General features: G+C 42.2%; 1 pseudogene; it reads right to left on the bottom strand.

Annotated features, from left to right (window-relative positions):
• Positions 1 to 3,623: 3,623 nt before the first annotated feature.
• On the bottom strand, positions 3,624 to 4,507 carry LOC102762375 (annotated as a pseudogene).
• Between the last annotated feature and the right edge of the window lie 3,618 nt (positions 4,508 to 8,125).

Here is an 8,125-nt window from a genome sequence, read left to right as displayed (position 1 = left end):
GGAGTTTTACCAAACATTCAAGGAAGAACTAAAACCTATCCTCCTCAGACTATTCCAAAACATTCGAGATGATGTAACACTTCCAAGCTCATTCTATGAAGCCAGCATCACCCTAATACCAAAACCAGATAAAGACAACAAACACAATGAAGAGAATTACAGGCCAATATCCCTCATGAACATAGATGCCAAAATCCTCAACAAAATTCTAGCAAATCAGATCCAGCAGTACATCAGAATGAGAAATTATTAATGAGGTATTTTCACCTTCAGTTTCCTACACTGGCTTTCACATTGAGGTTGTGCTGTAGACTCACAGCACATCTCAGTGTTGACCTGCCACATTTCAAGTGCTCCATATAAACCTGTAGCTTATGATACTTCCCCTGTTGAGATCACTCTGTTCTTGCCACATTGGCCTCCTTACTCAGTCTCTTTTCTGTCCCTGTGTTAAGGCAAGCACATTTTTTACCTGAAAAAAGGTTGCCAAATTGAGAAATAAAAAATATAGGACACCTATTTCAATTTGCATTTCAGATAAATATTAAATATTTTTCATTATAAGTATGTTCCAGGTATTACAAGGGGCACACTGGCAATAAACAGGGATACACAGGCATCATGGAACACATTGGTATTTTATCTGGCTGCCTCCACCTTAGGCCATTTGCATTTCCTCTTTCCTCTGCCTGTAATGCTCTTCCCCAGTTACCACACTTCCTTCAGTTTATTCAGTCCTCTGCTCAAAGTGCTTAGGGAGGCCTTTTCTCTCACCCTTTAGTAAATATGTCTGTGTCTCCACATCCTTATTTATTATGTCCTTATACTGCACTTGAGGCCTGGTGCACAGATTCATGCACCAGTCGGGTCCCTCAGACTGGCCTGTGGGAAACAGGCCAAAACCGGCTCTCCAACATCCCCTGAGGAGCTCCAGATTGCCAAAGAACACAGCCCAGGCTGAGGGACCCCACCGGTACACGATGGGGGCTGGAGAGGGACTGTGGGAGGGCTCCAGGGTGTGTCTGGCCCATCTCACCCAGTCCTCATCGGCTGGACTCCAGTAGCAAGCTAACCTACTAGTCAGAGCATCTGCCCCTGGTGGTCAGTGCGCATCATAGTGATTGGTCGAATAGTCTAATGGTAATTCACTTAGCATATTTGGCTTTTATTATATAGGATTACTTTTATTACTACTTTATAGTTTTGTAAAATGTATTTTTGTCTATTCCACCCCCCCATCCCATGAGAGCAGGGCATTTTTGTTTCGTGTTGTCTATCGAGTGTCAAAATAATGTCTGACACATAGTAGGCATTAAATACACAGTATGCAATAAGAAAAAGGAAGAAGGGAATAGTGGGAACTTTTATGGATTGGTCATTCATAGAATAGAATCTTGACTGTTCCTTTGTAGGAGTCTGACACTTTAATTTCTTAAAATGGGTTTTGATTATGTATATAAAATACTCTTGTGAGGATTTAATAAGTGTTTTGTCAACCACTTGCTATGTGTCTGCCACATGAAAAGCAGTGTAAACAATAACAATAGTAATAATAGTAAATAATAACTATGATTTTTATTCTTCAGGTTGACAATTTTTAGTTGTCATTTCAAATTTCAAAAATCTCTAAAATTGTCATTTTTTAAAATTTGGAGCCATTACCTGTCTTGAGTTCACAAGAGGTTAATCAGAGTGTATCTTATATAATAAAAGGCTAATATGCAAATTTTCCCCTCGGGAGTTCTATTGGGAGACCAGGAGTTCGATCGCTCGCTATTACGTGCACTGACTACGAGGGGGCAATGTGTAACATGGCAGGCGACCAGTGGCTGTGGTGGGGCGCTGAAGGAGCGAGGGAAGAAGGAGGTGGGGAGGTGGGGAACCTGATCAGCGCTGATTGCCAGCCAGGCCTAAGGACCATGAATTACCTGTGCATGAATTTCATATACTGGGCCTCTAGTTAATAATAACTTAGGGTGACTTTATGGAAGATATGTTAATATGTTTGATTATAGAATGCTCTCTCAGACCCATCTGTGGGAAGTTACATATTATACAGCAAATGTGACATAAAAGTTTTTGCATCTGAAAATTTATCCAAATTCTCAGATACATCTGGCTCCAAGGTTTCAGTAAAGGAAAGCAGATCTGTATTAACTAGTTGCCAATCTCAAAACTTTGCCAAATGGAACTTCAAAGAACAGCATACTATTATGCCTGTCAAGTCTTGCTGTCCATGAGATTACTAGGTTTCTCAGAAAATATGAGTCCATATTTTTCTCTTTCCTAATAACCTGAATGTATGTAGAAAAAAGTTACATATTGTTGGGGAGAACTCTGCTTTAACTTGTCTATCAGTTTCCCAATCTGTTGGAAATAGAGGCAGATAATGCCAATAAAAGCATGGCAGGTAATTCATTTACAAAGGAGTGATCTTCTGAGTGGCTGTAGAGCTCTGAAATTATGAGTCCTTCATGTTAAGAAATGCTTTCTTTCTCAGAAAAAAAATTCTTACATAAAGGAATTTATATCTATCCACATCTAAAAGGATGAATCTATGTACAATATATAAAAGACTAATATGTATTAGCCTTTTATAAAAGGCTAATACGTATTTGCCTTTTGTAGGTATAAAAGTGTCCCCTTGGGAGTTTGACCAGGAGACCAGGAGTTTGATTGCTCTCTATGATGTGCTTTGACCACCAGGGGTGGTGCGGAACAAAGGAAGGCCCCGGCCGGCAGCCAGATGGCCCCGATTGGTCCTGATCACTGGCCAGGCTTAGGGACTTTACCCAGGTATGATTTTCATGCACTGGGCCTCTAAGTCTATAGAAAAAAGTCTTGCCATAGCCTTATCTTACACATTTGGGGGGTCAAACCTCTGCTGTGAAAAATGAGCCGAGTGCAATGAAGAGAGCAGTTGTAAGGCAGACAATATGTTTGTGGTGAAAATATAACTGGTGAAGAATATAATTGAGAACTTGTTGATTTTGCTTTTATCCACAACTGTTTTCCCATATGGCTTCAGTCTTAAGTTCTGCACAGGTTTTAAAATGCCTCTGCAGTTCCTCATTCTCTGTAATGGTTTCTAATGTGCTAATATTGTTTTTCTTCCTCTATGTCCCACTTGTGTGAGCAAGTACCTTCCAGCCCCAAACATGTTCCTCCTGCCCCTATCATGTGTAGTCTAATCATATATTGATGTGATTGTGTTCTGTTCCCCAGTAAAATATAATAAAAATAATCTGAGGCATACATAACTACATAATTTTACCTTTTATATAGAAAATAACTAATAAGATATATGTAATATACATATTCTTAACCTATTTTCTCTATTTTAATGTGATATACTATCATTATTACCAACTAGAGGCCCGGTGCACAAAAATTTGTGCACTCAGGTGGGTCCCTCAGCCAGGCCTGTGCCCTCTTGCATTCTAGGTCCCCTCGGGGGCCCCTTCTCCTGGCCGCTGGCACCAGTTTTCCTCCAGGGCCCAGAACCCAGGTCTTGGCTCTTCGCCGGGAGGGGCCGGCGCTGCGGGCGAGGGGCTTAGCTCTTCGCTCGCTGCTTGGGCCCCAGGGACGAGGCCAAGACTGGCGTGGCAGGCGAGGGGCTTAGCTTTTTTTTTTTTTTGCCGAGGAGAGCATGGGGTCTGTTTATTGGGGGGTCAGTCAAAGGGGGGGCTGGCTAGGGTGAGGTAGGGGAGCAGCTTGTCAGGCCCCTAAGAAACCCAACTTGAGTCCAGGGCCTCGTCTGCTTCAAAGCCAAAGTCTTCCTCCACCTTTATCTGCACGGGGGCCAGCTCCGGAGTCAGCAGGACTCCTGCCCGGTGCCCTTCTCATGGCGCTTGCCGCCTCTTCCACCCACTGGGCCCCTCGTCAGGGGCTGGGCTGCTGGCCTCTGCAGGCGCTGGCATCCTCCTGGGTGGGGACAGGCCCTCTTTCTCTGGAGGCTCTTCTCAGGGTTGCCTGGGGTGGGGGCATCTGTGCCTGGCTGCCCTCATCCTCCAGTAAGATGGTGAACTGGCTGGCCCGGTAGTCATCGCCGTAGGAGTTCAGCACCCTCATGAGGAACCTCCGCTCCTGCTGGTGTCTCCGTGTTATCCTCTGTACCTGATGGAGCCTGTTCAGGACCCGCTCGTTCACCTGCTCAATCTCCCTGCAGCGCCAACCCAGCACCTGGTACTTCATGCGATTGAGTTCCCGTTGGCGCCGCTGCTGGCTGGTCTCGAGCTGCCTCCTCCTCTTTGTCTCGCTCCCAGAGGCTGGAGCTGCCCAGACCCCCAGACATGAACTCCACTTCGGTCTCAAGCTCGCTCTCCAGGATGTGACCACCGAACAGCAGAGGCAGTGCCAGCTCCGAGCTGGGAGGTGCTGAGAACTCCTCAAAGCCCACGGCTGTCATGGTCCCCTCTCTCTGCTCCAGCTCCATTTCTCCCCAGCTCCCAGCGCAGAACTTCCAACCTAGCAAACCTCTAGGTTAAAGTGGCTCGCAAAATGACACACCCCATGATTCCATGGCCAGGCACCTGGGCCCCGGCTGCTAAGCCTCCTGGGAGTTGTAGTTCTCTATTTCAGGCCTGCCTCCTATGCCCCATCCCCACCCCAATTCCCTGCTGAAAGGCCCAGCTTACTGGTCTAATGTCACCGCCAGGCATCTGAGTCACCTCCATCTTTATTCCGGTCCCGACACCGCGCCATCTGACCATGGAGACTCTCTGCTTGGGAGGCCCGGTCCTCTCGGTGGACTCTCTGTGGGCCCCGGGGGCGTGGCGGAGGCCGGCACGGTGGGCTTCCCTCTTTGCTCTTCGCTCACCATGCTGGCCTTCACTCACTGCTCCTGCGCCTACATATGCAAATTAACCACCATCTTTGTTGGCGGTTAACTGCCATCTTTCTTGGCAGTTAATTTGCATATTGCCCTGATTAGCCAATGGGAAGCGTAGCGAAGGTACAGTCAATTACCCTTTTTGTCCTTTATTAGATAGGATACTTTAATCACTGTTTCACTTGAAAATAATGCAAAGGCATTGCAATGGTTTGTGTTCCTACTGATTTATATATTGAAATTCTAACTCCAAATTGATGATACTGGGAGATGGGGCCTTTGGGAGGAGGTTAGGTTCTGAGGACTGAGCCCTTATACTGTAAATGGAATTAGTGCCCTTATCAAAAAGTCCTAAGAGGCTCCCTTGTTCTTTCCTCCCTGTGGGACACTAGGAGAGTGTGCCACCCATGAGGAAGTGGGCTCTCACCAGACACTGAGTCTGACAGTGCCATTACCTTGAACTTTTCAACTATAGAATGTGAGGAATAGTTTTCTGTTGTTTATAAGCCACCATACGTGGCATTGTGTTACTGCATCCTGAATAGAATAAGACATTATTCTAAATCTATCTTCTGTAGGAGTTTCTATATTTTGTGATGGGTAACTCAGGTGTTGATTATAGTAATCATAGCTTAGAATATACTTAATTTTAAAACTGAATACTTTCAGTGGATAAATATGTAACATCTTCCTGTAAATATTAATGGAAACTCATGCACACACTTAAAAGTACCTATGTCCTTTTTTTGGTACAGATTCTACTAGACTTATAGCTCTTTTAGTGTACTGTGTTCCAATGGACAGTAACATCATATATTTGTTTAAGTATTTGAGACTTCCTGTGACCAGGCTTTGAAGTGAACTTTGAGTGAACACGTTGATGGTTACATTTGAAAGCATACTCACTTTGACCATAAGAAGTTTCAGGTCCATATTGCTTTTATTCAGCCCCTTGATATATTTCCAACTATGACTGAGAGCAGTGATTTCTTCAAATGGACTAAAGTCCAAAGATGTGATGCCTGGTTTATTCATTCTGTGATTATTGTGTGCAAGGTCCCCACAGAGGCAGTATATGCTTTTTAAATTACATGTCATAATACCTCATTGTTATGAGTCCAGGTAGATACTTTTAAACTAATTCTAACTTATTATGTAACTTGCTTTATTATTAAAGAATCCCAATTTATAAGCATTTTAAGAAAAATGAAGTTGTTAAATATATTTTACATGCAGTACCCACCCACTAATATTATGTATTTTATATCAAACTGTAATTACTGAATTATCAAACTTTTAAATATATTTGTTTCCTTTGATAAGCTCAAATACCTTTCAAGAATCAAAAGTCGGTACTCATGGTGCATTCATTTTATGTCACATTTTATATATAGACAAGAACTAAAAAGTACAGCTGACATAGCCGTGAGCTGGTGCTTTCACCTATTTTCCTGATCTTTGTCCTGAATGAGCAGTTCAGACATCAGGTTCACAAACTCGGGCAGACATCAGAGTCACCTGCAGGGGTCACTTAACCTGACTGCTGGGCTCTAGCCCAGAGCTTCTGATTCTGTAGCATTTCTGACAGGTTTCCTGGAGAAATTGATGCCACTGGTCTGGGTACCTCACTTCAATCACCTCCAGTACCTGTGGTGCTCCATGTTAGTGTCTTCTTAACCCAGCCCTGTCTGAACCACAAGAGAAGGAAATAATGCCCCTCCCCCCCCGCCATGCATGTGCATGTGTGTGGAGGGGAGTGGGGGAAGCACTGGGAAAATTGGAGCCTTTCTGTATCACAAAGCAGCCCTTATTCTTAGTGGACAAAAAAACAGTAGACAGCAGAGCCCAGACAAATGCAAGTTTTGACTTAAATGCTTCAGTTTTGTTTTGTTTCTATCTCTGGCCAAAATAGAGACTGTTCTCAGATGAACTGTGTCATGGATCTTTCCTTATTATGGTTATTTTCTTTTCTTGGTGATGTTAATATTTTCTCCATAAAAGAAGTTTAATTTTGAATGTTTCTCAGAGTCCTTGGCTATATTCACAGAATTATTTTTGATAATCATGTCATTTTTATATCTCCTAATTTACAAAGGCCAGTGAAAAAGGATACAAATTATTATAAGTTCCTTATATATTTTGAAATATTAACTCCTTACCAGATGTATCATTGGCAAATATGTTCTCCCATACAGTGAGCTCCCTTTTCATTTTGTTGATGTTTTCTTTTGCTGTGCAGAAGCTTTTTATTTTGATGTAATCTCATTTGTTTATTTTCTTCTTAGTTTTCTTTGCCCTAGGAGATAGAGATGTCTGAGATTTTGCTGCCTATGTTTTCTAGGATTTGTATGGTTTCATGACTTACATTTAAATCTTTTATCTATTTTGAGTTTATTCTGTGTATGGTGTAAGTTGGTGGTCTAGTTTCATTTTATTTTTTCATGTACCCATCCATTTTTCCCATCACTATTGATTGAAGAGACTGTCTTTATTCCCTTGTCTGCTCTTGCCTCCTTTGTCAAATCTTAATTGAGCATAATGGCTTGGGTTGATTTCTGGGGTTTTGTCTGTTCCATTGATCTATATGCCTATTCTTGTGCTAGTACCAGGCTGTTTTGATTACAGTGACTTTATAGTATTGTTGCTGCTATTTGTGGTTTCATATAAATTTTTGGAGTATTTGTTTTAGTTCTGTGAAATATGCCGTTGGCATTTTAATAGGGATTGCATTGACTATAGATTTCTTTGGGTAGTATGGACATTTTAACGATGTTATGATCTCACTCATATGTGGAATCTAATGGACAAAATAAACTGATGAACAAAATAAATCTAGACACAAGAGGCATAGAAACATGGAACAGTCTGATAAATCTCAGAGGGAAGGCGGGGGTAAGTGGGAAGAGATTAACCAAAGAATTTTTATGCATATATGCATAACCGATGGACACATACAATAGTGTGGTGAAGGCCTGGGGCAGGGGCAGGGCAGGGGAGGGCTAGAAAGGGTCATTGGGGGAATCTGTAACACTTTCAACAATAAAGATAAATTAAAAGAATAAATTATTATAAAATTATAGGAATATATGATAAATGCTGTAAATTCAAAGCACCATTCAGAAAATTCAGACTTTCTGTTGGTCCAGGTCATATAACGTTCTCAGAATTCCTAATACCGTCACAAACAATATTTTAAAATTGGGTCACTAGCCCAATTTTTTAAAACATAAAAGTAAACATAAGTCTATGAGCTTCAATTTTGCAATCTTAGATAATTGCACTATCACTATAAAG

The sequence above is a fragment of the Myotis davidii genome, unplaced genomic scaffold (assembly GCF_000327345.1).
Source record: "Myotis davidii unplaced genomic scaffold, ASM32734v1 scaffold98, whole genome shotgun sequence".
Classification (NCBI taxonomy): Eukaryota; Metazoa; Chordata; class Mammalia; order Chiroptera; family Vespertilionidae; genus Myotis; species Myotis davidii.
This window is presented reverse-complemented; position numbering and strand designations above follow the sequence as displayed.